The 19,564-nt window shown below is 41.9% G+C and overlaps 1 pseudogene; it reads right to left on the bottom strand.

The window, feature by feature from the left end:
* Window positions 1-18,220: 18,220 nt before the first annotated feature.
* LOC132401525 (sin3 histone deacetylase corepressor complex component SDS3-like) lies at window positions 18,221-19,157 on the bottom strand (annotated as a pseudogene).
* Window positions 19,158-19,564: the final 407 nt, after the last annotated feature.

The raw sequence follows: 19,564 nt of genomic DNA, 5'->3' as shown, positions 1-19,564 counted from the left end.
TTCGAGAGACGTGCACGTTGATTATATTGATAGAAGTTGGATTCTTTTACTCTGAAAGCAATTTGTGAGGACAGTGATTAATGCACTTACTGGATAAACATCTTTAACATGATGTGTTTTGGAAACTGGACTTCGATTTTTGCTTCTGATTAATATTCCTGTCAAGGACCTGTACATCACGTTCAAATTTATTGTCAGCTGACTGTACGTATATACATCCAAAATGAAAAAATGTTCCTCTGGACCATGGTGCATTTACAAAACGTATATCGCACACAGCACATAAACCAAAACATTACCTTAATTAGTTAATAAAATATGATTCAAAATATAGATTAGATATAACAGATTTTTGGGCTGAAAGCAGAATTTTTTACCAGCTAGTTGCCAGTCAGTGGAATGTGCAAATGGAATTGGTGTTTAATATGCAGATCTTGCTAGCATTCATGAATAGATTCAATTGGAGGTTGTAGGTAGAAGCATTAAAGGGTATGGGAACCATGGGGATAACGTGGCAATGAGTTTACTGCTTACAGAATCCTGATTCATATATATATCACTTGTACATTGAAACCTACAGCGAAGTATTGGTTGTTTGCATTAACAAATGTGCTGGGTGGCCACAATTCTGTGCTAAGGCAGCATGCCCATAAAGTTCAGCAAAACAACTCAAGCAACAAAGATCAAAGCAAATGTATTATCAAAGAACGCACATGTGTCACCATATATTACCCTGAGATTCATTTTCTTTCAGGCATTCACAGTAGAACAAAGAAATACAGTAGAATCACTGAAAAACTACACAATGTGCTAAAGAAGACGAGCAGTGCAAATGCAAAAAAAGTAATAAATAAGTAGTAAATAAATAATTCTGAGAACATGAATTGTAGGGTTCTCAAAAGTGAGTCTGTAGATTAAGGAATCAGTTCAGTGTTGAGGTGAGTGAAGTTATCCACACTGGTTCAGGAGCCTGATGGTTGAAGAGTAATAACTGTCCCAAACCTAGAGGTGTGGGACCTAAGGGTTCTGTACCTCTTTCCTGAGGGAATGATCTGTAAAAGAAAACAACAGCAAAACAAGCCCCTTTCCCTCAATCTGATCTACCTACCCCGCCCCCCCCCCCCCAGTGTACATTGGATAAATTATTTTTCTATACCTTTTTAACAATTTCTATGAAACTTTGGGTATTTGGGGCAGTTGCTTAATGAGGCCAGAATGTACTGGTCTCAATGTGTCTTAATGAACTAGAATCCAATGTATAAAGTTATATAGGTTGATTGTATGTCCATAAAGTGACACTAGTCACAGGAGTGTCTGTACATATGGTGATCTGACAGAAATGATAAAGTAGTGGTGGTTGGGGGTGTGGGGGTTATGGAGGGGCGGATTAGTGGATGGAGGTACTGCTTGCTTAGAGACCCTGCCAAAGGGCTCAATGTCAATCAGCAATCACACTTGGCTACAGGATGAGTGGAAATGAATTGTCAAGCTTTTGCACCTTCCTGGTGTGTGGACTCTGCTGTTAGTAAGATTAAAAGTGACAACACAATCTCCCCTGATTATTCCAACACACCACCGAAGGTTGAATAAACGAGGTAGCTGGGTTAGAAACCTAGAATTCTCCACTTGATTACCATTGTAACTTCAACATTAATCTGTATCAGGGAGTTAGGGTAACATGGGTCACAACACCAGTGGCCCAGGTTCAATTCCCACTGTGGTCTGTAAGGAGTTTGTACCTTCTCACTGTGACCGTGTAGGTTTCCTCTGGGTGCTCCGGTTTCCTCCCACATTCCAAAAGCGTACAGGTTAGTAGGTTCATTGGTCACATGGGTGTAATTGGGCAGCATGGGCTTGTTGGGCTGCAGAGGCCTTTTACTGTGATGTATCTCTAAATAAACTAGAGAATGGTCAGCCGCAGGAGTGGAGTTATCCATCCTGCCACCATCAGGCTCCTGAACCAGCATGGATAACTTCACTCACCTCAGCTCTGAACCGATCACTGAACATGGCCGATGGACTCACTCGCAAGGACTACAGCTCATGTTCTCAGTATTATTTATTATTACTGTTTTTGTTTGCACAGTTTGTCTTCTTTTGCACATTGATTAATTACCGTTCATTGTCTGTAGTTTTCCACTGATTCTATTGTATTTCTTTTTTTTTACTGTGAATGCCTGCAAGAAAATGCATCTCCGTGTTGTATATGGTGATAATACATTTAATTTGAACTTTGAACCTTGAATATTTCCTTCTCCACTCACTCACCCCACGAGCTATAGAAATACTTCCAAGGACTCTTCATCACATGTCTCAATATTTATTACTTGTTTTTTTCTTTTTGTATTTGCACCGTGCATTGTCTTTTGCACATTGATTGTTTGTCCACCTTGCAGTATGTGATCTTTCATCGATTCTATTGTCTTTTTGTATTTACTGTGAATGCCCATAGGGTTCTCAGGGTTGTATACGGTGACATATATGCACTTTGATAATAAATTTACTTCGAACTTTTGGAAGTGACTGAGTCTGTGACCACACCTTAGCTTGATTCACTGTTTGTGCCTGATTTGTGCTGAACCCCATATCTTAGAATATAGAACAGTATACCACAATTTGTTGCTGAGCCTTTCACCTTCTCTGAGATCAAACTAACCCTCCCACCGTGGCCCTCCATTTTTCTTTCATCCATGTGTCCATCTAAGAGTATGTTAATGTCCCTAATGTACCTGCCTCTACCCTAACTGTGTAAAAAAAACCTCTGATATCCCCCCCACCCCCGTCCTTTCTTCCAATCACCTTAAAGTTATGCCCTCCATTTCCATCCTGGGAAAAAGTCTGTGGCTAAAAAGCTCTAGGAAATTACAAAGTTGCTAGGAAGGAGTTTAAGATTGGGATTAGGAGAGGCAGAAGGGGCCATGAGAAGCCATTGGTGATCAGGATTAAGGAAAACCCCAAGGCGTTCTACGTATGTGAAGAGCGAGAGGATGAGCTGAGTGAGAATAGGACCAATCAGGTGTGAGAGTGGAAACGTGTGCGTGGAGCCGGAGGAGGTACTTAATGAATACCTTGCTTCAGTATTGACCAGGGAAAAACACCTTGGCAATTGTGGGGATGATTTGCAGCAGACTGAAATGCTTGAGCCTATAGACATTAAGAAAGAAGATGTGCTGGAGCTTTTGAAAAGCATTAAGTTAGATAAGTCACCGGGACCAGATGAGATATACCTCAGGCTACTGTGGGAAGCAAGGGAGGAGATTGCTGAGCCTCTTGCAATAATCTTTAGGGATGGGAGAAGTACCGGAGGATTGGAAGGTTGCAAATATTGTTCCCTTGTTCAAGAAAGGGAGTAGAGATAACCCAGGAAATTATAGACCAGTGAGTCTGACTTCAGTGGTGGGTAAGTTGTTGGAGAAGATCCTGAGAGGCAGGATTTATGAGCATTTATCAGACATAATCTGATTAGGGAAAGTCAGCAGGGCTTTGTCAAGGGCAGGTCGTGCCTTGTGAGCCTGATTGAATTCTTTGAAGAGGGAAAAAAACTGATTGATGAAGGTAGAGCAGTGGATGTAGTATATAAGGATTTCAGAAAGGCATTTGATAAGATTCCCCATTCAAAGCTCCTTCAGAAAGTAAGGAGACATGGGATCTAAGGGGACCTTGCTTTGTGGATCCAGAAATGGTTTGCCCACAGAAGGCAAAGGGTGGTTGTAGATGGTTTGTATCCTGCATGGAGGTCAGTGACCAGTGGTGTTCCACAGGGATCTGTTCTGGGACCATTCCTCTTTGTGAGGTAATGTTACAGTTATATAAGACCTTGGTCAGACCCCACTTGGAGTACAGTGTTCAGTTCTGGCCACCTCACTACAGGAAGGATGTGGATAATATAGACAGAGTGCAGAGGAGATTTACAAGGATGTTGCCTGGATTTGAGGGCATACCTTATGAGAATAGGTTGAATGTAGTTGGCCTTTTCTCTTTGGAGCGATGGAGGACGAGAGGTGACCTGATAGAGGTGTATAAGATGATGAGGGGCATTGATTGTGTGGATAGTCAGAGGCTTTTTTCCCAAGGCTGAAATGACTAAGACAAGGGGGCATAGTTTTAAGGCGCTTGGGAATAGGCAATGAGTGGATATCAGGGGTAAATTTTTCACATAGAGAATGGTGGTGCATGGAATGCACTGCGGACAGCGGTGGTGGAAGCGGATACAATAGAGTCTTTTAAGAGCCTCTTAGATAGGTACATGGAGCTTAGAAAAATAGAGGGCTATGTGCTAGGGAAATCCTAGGCAGTTTCTAGAGTAGGTTACATGGTCGGCACAGCATTGTGGGCCGAAGGGCCTGTAATGTGCTGTAAATTTCTATGTTCTATCCACTTAATCTATGCCTCCTGTCATCTTGTATGCCATTATCAAGGTGGATCAAATCCTGATGAAGGTTCTCAGGCTGAAACATCGATTGTTAATTGCCCTCCACAGCTGCTGCCAGGCCTGCTGAGTTCCCCTGCATCTTGTGCGTATTGCTCTGGATTTCCAGCATTTGCAGAAACTCACGTGTTTGTTAAACCTTTTCTTTTCTTAAGCATCTTAGAACAACACAGGATCAGGCACTTTGGCAAGCAATGTTGTCAGTGGATAATTGCCCACTAAATCAGTCTGGTCTGCCTACACAATGTCCATATCCAAAAGCACAGAGCAAAAACGTTTGTATTCTTCCAGTACAGGCAGACCATTCTAAACAGTGTTATTTTTGTTCATTTTAGACTTGGAATGGAAAATTACTTATCTGGGTTTCACTGGGAGTGAAATCTATGACCAAGTGTTGGATCCTGTGCTTGTTGGGCCTGTCCTGACAGGAAGGCTCTTTTGCTTTTCACGTATTAAGTTATTGCCAAATAAAATCTTAAGACATCACTGCGGAGTTCTGGAGCAACATACAGAGGAGCTAGAGGAACTCAGTGGGTCAGGCATCATCTGTGGAGGGAAACTGACAGTCAATATTTCTTGGTGAGTGAGACCTTCATTTAGGACTGGAAGGAAGGAGAGCAGACAGTCAGGATAAAAAGATGGGGGAAGGGGTGGAGTGGAAGGTGGACCCCAGTGAGGGGATGGTGGAGAGGAATGATGTAAGAAGCTGGAAGGTGATGGGTGGAAGTGACACAAAGGGCTGAAGATGATGGAGTAACACACACTAAATGCAGGAGGAACTCAGCAGGTCACAGACAGAAATGAACTGTCAACATCTCTATAAATGCTGCCTGACATGCTGAGGTCATCTAGCATTTTGTGTGTGTTGCTCTGGATTTCCCGATCTGCAGAATCCCCGGTGTCCTGAAGAAGGTGGAATCTAGAATGAAACCAAGCCGGATCTTATTGCTAAACTTTGATATTTCAGGGCCCAGTATTTATTTTGGAGTTGAAATGGGGTTGATGCATACTGAATAGTGGTGTGCTGTGAAATAGCTAACATTGCTTCCTCAACTCCAGGGGTCCCAATGTGATCCTAACCATGGGCATCTTCGCACAGAGGTGTTGGATTAGACTGCTTAATTGTTATTTTCTCACTTGCAGACTCATCATTTTGGATTAGTAACAACATCTCCTCCACAATCTCCCTCAGTACAGGTGCACCACGAAGATGTGTATTTAGCCCCCTGCTCTACTCGCCTTACATTTATAACCGTGAGGCTAAGCACAGCTCCAATGCCATATTTATGTTTGCTGATGACACCACTGTGGTGGGCCAAATCAAAGGTGGTGATGAATCAGCATACGGTATAAGAGGGAGATTGAGAGTCTGGCTGAGTGATGCCACAACAACAGCAACAAGCTCTCACTCACTGTCAGCAAGACTAAGGAGCTGATTATTGACTTCAGGAGGAGGAAACCAGAGGTGCATGAATGAGTCCTCATCAGGGGATCACCACCACTCCAGAGTCTGCTAAATCTTCCTGAAGGTCTTTTGCAGTCAAACAGGGGTTTTGATTTGCCTTTCTAACAATCCTATAAGTAGTTCTCTCGGAAAGTTTTCGTGGCCTTTCAGACCTCAACTTGACCTCCACTGTTCCTATTAGTTGCTATTTCTTAATTACATTATGAACTGAGGAAACGGCTGCCTGAAAACATTTTGCTATCTTCTTATAGCCTTGTTCTGTTTTATGGGCATCACTTATTTTACTTTTCAGAGTGCTAGGCAGATGCTTAGAGGAGCCCATGGCTGCTGCTTGTTGGGACAAGGTTTGAGGAGTCAAGGTATTTATAAAGCTTTGAAATTTGTATCACCTGGCCTTTCCTAACGATGACTGTGAACAAGTCATAGCCCTAACAAGCTAATTAAGGTCTGAGACCTTGGTAAAAGTATCTGACAGCTCAAATCTCTTGGGGTGCCCAAACTTTTGCATGGTGCTCCTTTCCTTTTCTTCACTCTAAAATTGTACAAAACAAAAATAATACACTAATCTTGCTTAAAATGTTGAAAAGAATGTTTCATCTTTAACTTTATGACTTTTGGAGATCAGTTCATCTTTTTTAAATTAATTTTTTATGAGTTTCTACAATACAACTACAAAAAAAATAAACAAAATGGAGATTTATACAGTGCAAAACAAAAGTGTTTAATATAAAATTCATAACAATAAGGCAAAAGCACTCAAAATAAAATCATATAAAGTTAGTGTCCTCCCCACCCTCCCACTACAAAACTCCAGGCCAACCATTACAATGTGTAAAAGAGAAATTAATTGGAGCGTTCAACCCCACAGAGCTGTAAATATATATGAAAAAAGAAAATATAATGCCTTCTACCAAAACTATAATGTAATTCACATAAAAAAATCATAAAACTTACAAAAAGAAAAGCTGAAAGTAAGGGTTTATAGTACAAAAAACAATAAACTTAATCTAAAGAGGAATTATGAAAGTATTCAAGAAAAGGTCCCCACACCTTATGAAACTTTATGTCCGAATTGAGAAGTGAATAATGAATCTTTTCAAGGTCTAAACAGGATAAAATATCACTAAGCCATTGAGCATGAGTGGGTGGGGCAACATCTCTCCACCTGAGAAGAACTAACCGTCTAGCCAAAAGAGAGGCAAAAGAAATAAAAAACACAAAATGCTGGCAGAACTCAGCGGGCCAGACAGCATCTACGGGAGGAGGTAGTGACGATGTTTTGGGCCGAAACCCTTCATCAGGAGTGAAGTAACATGGGATGGTCGAGGGGGGATAAGAAGTGGGGGGAGGGATGAAGTAGAGAGCTGGGAAGTGATAGGCTGGAGGGAAATGGGCTGGGGGAAGGTGGAGAATTATGGGAAATAAAAGAGAAAGAAAGGTAGGGCTGGGGGGAGATTATATCGAAGGGGAAAAAAGAGAGAGAAAGAGAACCAGACTAAAATAATAGATAGAGATGGGGGTAAGGGTGGGGGGCAGGGGTATCAACGGAGGTCAGTGAGTTGGATGTTCATGCCGGCAGGTGGGAGGCTACATAGGTGGGAGATAAGGTATTGTTCCATCGACCTGCGTGTGGCCTCATCTTGACGGTAGAGGAGGCCATGGACAGACATATCGGAGTGGGAGTGGTCTGTGGAATTGAAGTGTGTGGCCACAGGGAGATCCCGCCACTGCTGGAGGACTGAGCGCCTGTGTTCGGCGAAACGGTCTCCCAGTCTGCAGCGGGTCTCCCCAATGTATAAATGGCCACATCGGGAGCACCAGATACAGTATATCACCCCAGTTGACTCGCAGGTGAAGTGGTGCCTCACCTGAAAGGACTGTCTGGGGCCTGGGATGGTGGTGAGGGAAGAAGTGTGGGGGCAGGTGTAGCACTTCTTCCGTTTGCAGGGATGAGTGCCCGGAGGGAGGTCGGTGGGGAGGGATGGGGGGGGGGGTGAATGGACAAGGAAGTCGCGTAGGGAGCGATCCCTGCAGAAAGCCGAGAGTGGGGGGGAGGGGAAGATGTGTCTGGTGGTGGGATCCTGTAGGAGGTGGCGGAAGTTACCGAGGATTATACGTTGGACCTGTAGGCTGGTAGGGTGATAGGTGAGGACCAGGGGGACTCTATCCCTGATGGGCTGGCAGGGGGGTGGGGTGAGGGCAGAGGTGCGTGAAATACGGGAGTTGATAGTGGATGAAGAGAAGCCCCTTTCTTTAAAAAAGGAAGACATCTCCTTTGTCCTAGAATGAAAGGCCTCATCCTGAGAGCAGATGCGGCAGAGGAATTGAGAGAAAGGGATAGCATTTTTGCAGGAGACAGGGTGGGAGGAGGAATAGTCTAGGTAGCTGTGAGAGTCTGTAGGTTTGTAGTAGACGTCAGTGGATAGGCTGTCTCCAGAGATAGAAACAGAAAGATCTAGAAAGGGAAGGGAGGTGTCGGAAATAGGCAAAAGATAATGTTCGACATTTAGTTGGACTCAAATGCATGTCTTCTTCACCAAAAGGTGCCAAAAAGAGCAATCAGAGGATTAGGTTCTGAGTGACAATTAAGAATATGGGATTTTTTTTATTAAACAAAATATACTTTATTCAAAAATAAAATTATGTACAATAAACCATTCAATGAGTCTCAGTCCTTTAAGAATATGGGATAAAGATAAAAAAAAACCTCTCCAGAATTTCACTAGACAAGGACAAGCCCAGTGCATATGAATAAGAGAAGCCTTGCCCCCTTTACACTCGTCACAAACAGGACTAATGTCAGGATAAAACCGCGACAATCTAGTTTTAGACATATGAGCCCTATGTACGACCTTAAACTGCAAAAGACTTAAGAATTGAATCCCAAACCACATCAGATAAAGAAATATTTAAATCATGCCCTCAGGCAGTTCTAATTTTATCGAAATTTGCCTCAAGATCACTAACTTATCATGAATATTGGAATAATGGCAATGGAGTTGAACTCTAGTAAGGATCTCTCCATTTCTGCACTTCCGTACTTCCTTGTCACTTGCCCAGACTAATTGTTAATCCTCTTATTAAACAAACTCTGAGAATATGTGCTCAGTTCAGAAAATATAATGGCCTTCATTGTTTCTCTCTCTCCAGTCCTATTTTACACAATCATCTTTTCCTACCTTCTATGCAAGACTCAACATTTCATGACTGGTACATAAAGGGCATTCGGCGCTTTGAAGATCTTTTTATAGATAATCGTTTTACAACTTTTCAACAACCGCCTGTAAAGTTTAACCTGCCTAATACTCATTTCTTTAGATATCTTCAAATTAGACATTTCATTAACCCTTTAATATCAAATTTTCCTGAGATGCCCGAAAAAAACTTCGAGGACCTCTTTCTTTGTATTGGGTAAAGGTTTAATATCTATTATTCGGAGATCAGTTCACCTTCTACTCACTTAACTATTCAGAGTAACAGAAATTTTGACCAGAGGTGCCCAACTTCTGCATGCCACTGTACATCTGAAGAAAGTTCTTTTTTTGGATGGCTTGTCTGACTAATAGAAACTGCTCAGTGGCTTTGGACTTTTTTGATCACTTTTTGTACTACTGATTTAATTTGTTTGTTAAATTTTTAAAAATTTTTAATTGTAATTTATAGTTTTTTATCATGTATTACACTCTAATGTTGTTGCAAAACAACAAATTTCACAAAATATGCCAGTGATATTAAACCTGATTCTGATTCTCGATTGAGCATCGGTTTAGGAAAATGTCTTTAGAGCGCCATCCTGTGGCATTTCTCTGCCAGTGCGGTGGGTGCCTGGTTGCGGGGTTGGGATGCCCATCAGGAACGACTGTGCAGCTTCTGTCAAGAAAGCTGGAGTTGGATCCTGGTCTTGGAGACTTGACCAGTAGAAACACTGCCCCTCAATATATAAAACACTTAGATGCGGTACTAAAGAAAGCGCACCGGCATCTTTACTCTTTTGGGAGATTAGACATAGGAGCAGAATTACACCATTTGGCCCATCAAGTCTGCTCCACCATTCCATCATGGCTGATCCATTTACCCTTTCAATCCTTTTCTCCTGCCTTCTCCCCATAACCTTTGATGCCCTGACTAATCAAGAATCTATCAACCTCTGCTTTAAATATACTCGATGCCTTTGCCTCAGCTATCTGTGGCAATGAGTTCCACAGATTCACTACCCTCTGGCTAAAGAAGTTCCTATATATCACTGTTCTAAAAGGACTTCCCTCTATTCTGACATTGTCCCACTGGTCCTAGACTCCCCCACTATAGGAAACAACTTATCCACATCCACACTATCTTGGCCTTTCAATATTTACTAGGTTTCAATGAGCTTCCACCTGCTCATTCTTCTAAACTCTAGCAAGTACCATCAAACACTCTAACAAACTTCTACAGATGGATCTTTAAAAATATCCTGACTGGTTGCATCATGGTCTAGTAGGACAATTCCAATGTGCAAGAATGTAAGAAGCTGAGAGAATAATGGTAGAAATGCAATACATCACAGCCACATTGCATGCAGACTGAAAGATGTTTCCCATATTCTGAAGTTTATGTGATTATTGGACTATATCTTGTTTTCCTTCAGATTTTGACACTTGCTTTCTTGTGGCTGATTGGTGGATGGGTGTTCTTTTTTTGTGTGTAAGGGGGTTTGGGGGATTATTACTGTTACTGTTCTTTTCTGTGAGTGAAGGGGTTGGGTCTTGTTATGGTCACTGTTTTTCTCTACGGGTGAGAGGGTTGGGGAATTGTTAACGGAGTTGGGGACTGTTAAGGGCTTTGGGGATTGTTATTGTCTCTGTTTTTTTCTGCGGAGGAGGGGGAGAATTTTGGGGGTCTGCAAGTTTTGTTTCTTTTCTTCTTTGTGCCAATGGTGGGGGGGGTGTAAGATTGATGTCAGCACCTAATGTCTTCTGTATTAAATGGCTATCTGGAGTAGACACATATCAGAGTTGTATTGTACTTGCATATAGACAATAAAATGAACCTTTGAACATTTGAACATTCCTCCCCACTATATTTACAGGAAATAATTAGCTACCCTTCGGGCAAGAGGTACAGAAGCCTAAAGTCCCACACCACCAGGTTCAAGAACAGTTACTTCCATTCAACCATTCAGTTCTTGACCCTTTGCACTAAAATGTACTTTGTTCTTCTTCATTCCAATTGTGTCTTCTTGTAAAAATAATGTATGTATTTTTAAAATGTGTTTTCTTATGAATGTTGCTTATCTAATGCTCTGTACCTTTGATGCTGCTGCAAGCAAGTTTTTCATTGTCCCTGTACTTGTGCAAATGACAATAAACTCAACTCGGACTTTAGATTTATTACAGCACAAAGTAACGACTCAGCCTGTCAGGTCTGTGTGGACTTGCAGGGGAAGCAATCCCGCCAGTCACATTCCCTGCTACAGAGAAGCCCATTAACAATAAGTGATGGCCTACAGTAGCCATTTGGCTACCAACACATTTTTGGGGATCAAGGAGGAAACCGGAGCATTCGAGGGGAAACCCACATAGTCACAGGGAAAGCATGCAAACTCAGCAGGGAGCACATGAGGTGAGAGTCAGATTTATTATCTCTGGCTTAAATGAGAACTCTTTTTGTTTTGTGGCAAAGACATGAAATTAATACAAGATGGACTGTTGACTTCACAATCTACCTCGTTATGATCTCGCACCTTGTTAATCATCTGCACCAGTTCCTCTGCCACTGTCACGCTTTATTCTGCATTCTGCTTATTGTTTTACTTTGCTCTGCCTTGCTTATCTGATCTGTGTGAAATGTTTGCAAGGCAAGTTTTTTACTGCATCTCAGTACATGTGACAATAACAAACCAATTCCAATACTAATCGCAAAAATACATAAGCAGTGTAAACTAAAGGAATAATGTAATGTTCATGGGTTCATGGATCATTCAGAAATCCAGTGGGAGAGGGAACAAGAAAAACAAACAAAATAGTGAGATAATGTACATGGCTGGGTGGTGGGTGGTGGGGCGGAGATACATCTCTACCAAAGTAGGTGTAAGACACTCCTTCCCTCCACTAGCCTGCAGATCAGAATCAGAATCAGATTCAGATTCTGAGTATTGATAATGGCTGGGGTCACCCATCTGTAAAGACACTGCGTAGAAGAAGGCAATGACAAAGCACTTCTGTAGAAAAATTTGCCAAGTACAATCACTTTCATGGAAAGTCAATGATTGCCCACGTCATACAACATGGCACATAGTGCTGATGCTGATGATTGTTCATGGGTTCATTGTCCATTCAGAAATCTGATGGAGGAGGGGAAGAAGTATCCTCTGTATGAAAGTTTGTACGTTCTTTCCATGTGTCTGTGGGATTCCTCTGGGTGCTCTGGTTTTCTCCCACAGTCCAAAGGCATACCAGTTAGTAGGTCATTGTAAATAGACCTGTGATTAGGCTAGGGTCAGACAGATGAGTCGTTGGGCAGAACGGCCAACACCGTCTCTCTAAATAAAGAAACAATTGGGTGGAAATCCTGTTACTGTACGGTATCTCTGAATTCCAAAGGTGTACAGGTTGTGAGCATGCAGTGTTGGTGCAGGAAAGTATGGCAACACTTCCCAGTTGTCTCCAGTACATCCCTGGACTAGGTTGGTAGTTGACACAAATGACACATCTCACTGAAGGCTTTGGTGTTTCTATGTACATGTGAACACAATAATAAAAAAACACAACTAATTTCAATATCTAAGGAAGCTTATCTGGGCCATTCAATATTTGATATAGTATAATTTAACATTGTGGTGGGCTGAAGGCTTGTGAAGTTGTAGGTGCCATAGCTGCCCCTATTTTGATTTTCGTTTGAATGGAGTTGTTACACTTCTGTAGATTGCACAAAAAAAGTAGTGGATATAACCCAGTGCATCACAGGAAAGCAGAATTCATCATCATGGGCCCTCGTCATCCAGGCAATGCCCTCTTCTCACTGCTGCCATCAGGAAGAAGGTACGGGAGACTCAGGTTCAGGAACAGATATTACCCGGAACTGAAATGGAAAGTGGAATACAATGTTGGGAAGTGTATGGTCATACACTTTAGTAGAAGAAATGAAAGGAGAGAAATGGAGAAAAAATTCAAAATTCTGAGATGTAAACGAGCTTGGGAGTCCTCATGCAGGATTCCCTAATGGTTCATTTGCAGGGTGAGTCTGTGATGAGGAAGACAAATGGGATGTTAGTATTCATTTCAAGAGGAATAGAATATTAAAGCAAGATGTAATGCAGAAGCTTTATAAGGCACGGTGAGACGTCACTTGGAGTATTGTGAGCAGGTTTGAGCCAATTATCTAAGAAAGAATGTGCTGACATTGGGTAGGGTTCAAAGGAGGTTTGCAAAAATGATTCCGGGATTGAAAGGCTTATCATATGAGGAGCATTGATAGCTCTGGGCCTGTATCACTGGAATTCAAAAGAATGAGAGGTGATCTCATTGAAATCTACCGAAACCTGAAAGGCCTTGATAGAGTGGATATGGAGAAAATATTTCCTATGGTGGGAGAGTCTAAGACCAGAGGACATAGTCTCAGAATAGAGGGACATCATTTAGAACAGAGATGAGGAGGAATTTCTTTAGACAGAGAGTGGTGAATCTGTGGAATTTGTTGCCACCGGCAGCTGTGGAGGCCAAGTCATTGGATATATTTAAGGTAAAGGTTGACAGATTCTTGACATGTTATTGGGGCTGAGAGGGAAATGGATCAGCTATGATGAAATGGAGGAACAGACTTGATGGACCAAATAGCCTAATTCTGCTCCTATATCTTATGGTCTTACAATCTAACCACCAGGTTCTTGAACCAGAAGGGATAACTTCACTCACCCCAACAGTGAACTGTTCCCACAATCTATGGACTCACTTTCAAGGATTCTTCATCTCATGTTCTCAATATTTATTGCTTATTTATGTATTATATTATTATGATTTTTTTATTTGCACAGTTCATTGTTTTCTACGCGTAGGTTTTTGTCCTGTTGAGTATGGTCTTTCATTGATTCTACTGTGTAGCTTTGTATTTGTAAATGTCCACAAGAAAATGAATCGCAGGGCTGTATATGATATCATATATGTACTTTGACAATAAATTTGCTTTGAACTTTGAACCTGTACATTGACATTTGATCTCTGCTTCATTTCCTTATTCCACACAACGATGCAGTGGGAGTGATGGTCATATTGATAACTTATACTAACAGGGGTCAAGAACACATCAAGGTTGGGTATTACATAAACAATTCATACAATATTCCTGAGCTGCGGGAAAACCATCTTGTCAAACCCGATTTCTCTAATGTAGGGACTTAAAATATAGAACACAGCAAACAAACTGAATGGGATCTACACTCAGAGGCCATTGGGAACTTCCTGTCTCTAATAAAGTGGCTTCTGAATGTATGTTCATAGTCTTCTACTGCTGTAGCCCATCCAGCTCAAGGTTTAATGTGTTGTGCATGCAGAAATGCTCTTCTGCTCAGTATTGCTGTAATGTGTGGTGATTTAAGTTACTGTCACCTTCCTGTCAGCTTAAGAAATAAGAGCAGGAGTAGACCATCTGGTCCATCGACCCTGTTCCACCATTCAGTAAGATCATGGCTGATCTGGCCATGGACTTATCTCCACCTTCCTGCCTCTCTCTCAAAAGAGACTCATCCAGAAAGTCATGAGGCATGGGGTAAGTGGAACCTTGGCTGTTTGGATAAAAAATTGGCTTAAAGGAAGAAAGCAGAGGGTAGTTGTGGAAGGAAAGTATTCTGCCTGGAGGTCGGTGACTAGTGGAGTGCTTCAGGGATCTGTCCTGGGACCCCTGATATTTGTGATTTTTATCAATGACCTGGATGTAGAGGCGGAAGGATGGGTGGGTAAGTTTGCGGATGACACGAAGATTGGAGGATTTGTAGATGGAGCTGTAGGTTGTCGAAGGTTACAAGAGGAAATAGACAGGCTGCAGAGTTGGGCAGAAAAATGGCAGATGGAGTTCAATCTGGTTAAGTGTGAGGTGATGCATTTTAGAAGGACAAACCAGAAGACTGAGTACAGGATTAATGGTCAGTTACTTAAGAGTGTGGATGAACAAAGGGACATTGGGGTTCAAATCCATACATCCCTCAAGGTCACTACGCAGGTTGAAAAGGTAGTTAAGAAGGCCTATGGGATGCTAGGCTTTGTTAACAGGGGGATTGAGTTCAAGAGTAGAGAGGCCATGTTGCAACTCTACAAATCTCTGGTGAGACCGCTCAGAGTATTGTGTTCAATTCTGGTCACCTCATTATAGGAAGGATGTGGAAGCTATGGAGAGGGTACAGAGGAGATTTACCAGGATGTTGCCTGGATTGGAGAACAAGTCATATGAAGCAAGGTTAGCAGAGATGGGACTTTTCTCTTTGGAGTGTAGAAGAATGAGGGGGGACTTGATAGAGGTCTACAAGATTATGAGAGGCATAGATAGGGTGGATAGTCAGTACCTGCTTCCCAGGGCACCAATAGCAAACACCAGAGGGCATAGGTACAAAATTAAGGGAGGGAAGTTTAGGGGAGACATCAGGGGTAAGTTTTTTTTACACAGAGGGTTGTGAGTGCCTGGAATGACTTGCCAGGGATGGTGGTGGAGGCTAAAACATTAGGGGTATTTAAGAGCCTCTTGGACAGGCACATGGATGAAAGAAAAATAGAGGGTCATGGTGTAGTGTGGGTTTAGTACTTTTTTCAAGGATTACATGGGTCAGCACAACATGGAGGGCTGAAGGGCCTGTACTATGCTGTAGTGTTCTATGGTTCTATGGTTTTTTCCCTATAACCCTTAATTCCCCTACTATGCAACAATCCCCCATTACGATTTGAACCATCTGATGTTTCTCCTCTGACCTCTCTCATTAGCAAGACATTTTCACCCACAGAATGCCACCAATTGGATGTTTTTTGTTTCTTGCACCATTCTCTCTAAACTCTAGAAATTGTTGTGCATGAAAATCTTAGGAGATCAGCAGTTTCTGAGATACTCAAACCACCCTGTCTGGCACCAACAATCATTCCATGGTCAGTCACAAAGTCACAGCACAAAAACAGGTCCTTCAATGTATCTAGTCTGTGCTGAACCATTAATCTACTTAGTCCCATTAACTTGCATCTGGACTATAGCCTCCTATACCTCTTCCTTCCACATACCTATCCTGCCTTTTCAAATATTGAAATTGAACCCACATCCACCATTTCCACTGGCAGCTTATTCGGCACTCTCACTACCCTCTGAGTGAAGTTCCCCCTCTTGTTCCCCTGAAACATTTCACCTTTCACCCTTAACCTATGACTTTTAGTTTCATCCAACCTCGATGGAAAAAGCTTGCTTGCATTTACCCTATCTATACCATTCATAATTTTGTATCCCTCTATAAAATCTTCCCTCAATCTCCTATGCTACAGGGAATAAAGTTCTAACTTATTCAACTTTTCCCTGGAACTCAGATTCTCAAGTCTTGGCAAAATTCTTGTCAATTTTCTCTGCACTCTTTCAACCTTATTGACATCTTTTCTGTAGGTGACTAAAACTGCAGACAATACTCCAGATTAGGCATCATCAATGTTTTATACAACTTCAACATAACATCCCAACTCCTGTACTCTGATTTCTGAAAGCTAATGTTGCAATCACTCTCCTTACGACCCTATCTACCTGACCCTACCTACATAACCTGGGTTGCCTGCTTGTTTCCAGGTCTTCACATGAATGATGAGGAAGGAATAATATTCAAACCATCCACACTGTTCTCTGCAGCTTCAAGAAGCACTGGCATCAAATCCATGAGTTACGTAGTTCCACATCAACTGGGATAAGAGCAGTGAAAAGACAGAGGCCATTGACCACACAGACATGGTCTCTATTCTTTCCATGAGCACATTGTCCTCTGATTCAAAGAACCTGACTGTGCTGGCAAACTCTCTGAGTGCAGTGGACACCCCCATGGACTGCCTGTGAGTATGTATCACAGAAACTGACTGAAAACCCCCCATGCACTCAATAGCATCACATCTTACTGTGTTCCAAAGATTTCAGTGGAAATCTGCAGCAACAAGTTTCTTCATTAAAAACTGAAGATTAAATGGGATTAGTGTCACTGGGTGCTTGATGGTTGCCCAGAATCAATGGGCTGAAGGATCTGTCTTGATGCGGCGTGACTCAGAATAGCTGTGTAGATTAAAAAACTCCACATTTTCAAAGAGAAATTGCTCATACTGGTCTCTGCAGGTTGGATTAAGCAGAGAGAGCTGGAAATTCTGTGCAGGCATTTGTTATTTGTAGTCACAAGGGAGTAGATGCTAAGAATCAATCTCTCTCGCTCTCAAACACACACACACACACACACACACACACACACACACACACACACACACACACACACACCTATCTCTCTCTCAAATGCACACACAACTCTCTCACTCATTCATTCATTCTCTCTCACTCTCTAGATCTCTATCTCAGTCTTTCTAACCCCACTTCTCTCTTTATCAATCTCTTTCTCTCTCTTGCACTCTCACTGTCTCTTTCCTGCTCACTCTCTCCTTCTCTCTTTCTCTCTCTCTCTCACTTTCTCTATCTCTCTAACCCCACTTCTCTCTCTCTCTCTCTCTCTCTATCTATCTATCTCTCACTCTCTCTATCTCTAAACATATTTAAAACATCAAACAGGACAACATAGGATGTTCTGCCTGTTGTGTATGTGGCCTGGTTATGCAACAATGCTATTAATAAAAATGCTGGAGATGGGAGCTCGGGTTCCTGGTTCTTTACTGGCAGAAACTGAACTCAACACACACATACAGATCACTACGTGCCTAATAGCGCATTTATTTTTATGTTACTAAAACATAAGGTAGTCCCTTATTATACTGTAGGCTATACGGTATGCTCCTCCCCTTTTATTTTAATACTGTATCAACTGCTTTTTTAACTGAAGCACTATGCTAAACAAATATGTTTACCCTTAACATACAAACACCTACTGTTTGCTAACTTAGTAACTTAATAATATCAAATTACAAAGTAACATAATAATATCAAATTATAACAAGCCTTTTTTTTTACTTTTGGTCTAAAATTCATCTATAACAAGTTTCTGGAGGGGGGGGTCTTCTCTGCCTCTCTCAGTAACGTCTGTCAATAAACCTGTTTGTTTTAATACAGATCTCCATTAAAAGTCATGAAAAATTGACCTCTGAGCATAGGGAGTTAAGAAGATGTGTGCCTCCAACTTGCTAATAGTTCTAGGCAGCAGATTACCTCTGTATAATGAAGACTCCTCTGTGCAACTGTCCTAGATATACACACATCTTTGTGCTATTGCTTGTCTTCCTTACCCATATCTCACTTGATCTAGCTGAGCTAATTACACGGCCAATCTTCGTATTCTCCTTAGATTCCAAATAGATGGCCTGACCTTTATGATACCATCTCTTATTGTAATATAACTTTCCGTCTTCTATTCGTGCTTCATGTCTTTGTGCTGGTGATTCAGCAGGAGTGCTGGGAAGATGCCCAGGAAAAGATGGGAGATGCTGGTCTTTTCAGAGATTTAAGCTTATTGAGAGTTTGCAGATCTTCCATTATCTGTTCACCTGTTAACAAGTAATTTAATGGCATAGGTGCAGGTTTTTGTCTTTTGTCTGTAATTGGAACAGGGTCATCAGGTCTCCTCCTTAGTCTCCTAGTCACTATTGGCTTTACCTCCATAGAATCTCCTGTGAGTTCCATTGTTAGCCTCTCATTCTCAGTCAACTTTTTCTTTTCTTCTAACTCAATCTTTTTGTCTTCAAATTCCTTCACTGCTGCTTTCTTCTCTTTAATATAATTCCTTTCCACTTGTTCTGTCTCCAGTTGCAGAAAAAGCTCTGCATTTTGTAACCTTTCCTTGTATAGTTGATCTAGCTTCTTCATCCTTTTCTGAAACTCCTGCAAAGTGCCTTCCTGTAACTGTTGTAGCTGTCTTTTGAGAGATGTCAATTTCTCCTGGTACATCTGCTCCTTTACTTCCAGGTAGTTTTCATCATCCTGCTTATTGGATGTATCTGTCTCCCTTGCATCCGCTGTATCTTTATCCGAATCGCGGCCACAGATACTGCATTCGTCCTCATCAAAAACACTATCTAGCTCCTCCTCATCATTGTAATAGTCGACAATGGGGGAGAGGAGAGCTGCGGACATCTTCCCCGCTGAGCTGCCCTCCTTTGCTGACACATCTAGTGCCTTGATGGTGTGCCAATCCAACTGGATTTTCCTGCGCTATTCATGTCCATTTGTCAGTACATAGAGGCTCAGCTGCTGTGTTTTGTCTCCGTAGGTCACTGTCGCTTTAATTTTACCTTTGGGACGCACTTTCTGTCCTGTGTAAGTCTTTAGAAGCAGTTTAGTTCGTTTCAGAGGTATGTGAGAAAACAGTCATTTGTAGTTGTGTACAGAGATCACTGTTCATATACAGAGCTTGTGTCCAACTCCATTTTCAGTCTTACACCCGCCACTTGTGGATTGATCCATATTACTCTTCGATCATCTGTCTCCCTCATGCTGTGAAGTTGCCGACATTTCACTTTTGTTGGAGTTGTTTTCATCAG

The sequence above is a fragment of the Hypanus sabinus genome, chromosome 11 (assembly GCF_030144855.1).
Source record: "Hypanus sabinus isolate sHypSab1 chromosome 11, sHypSab1.hap1, whole genome shotgun sequence".
NCBI lineage: Eukaryota > Metazoa > Chordata > Chondrichthyes > Myliobatiformes > Dasyatidae > Hypanus > Hypanus sabinus.
This window is presented reverse-complemented; position numbering and strand designations above follow the sequence as displayed.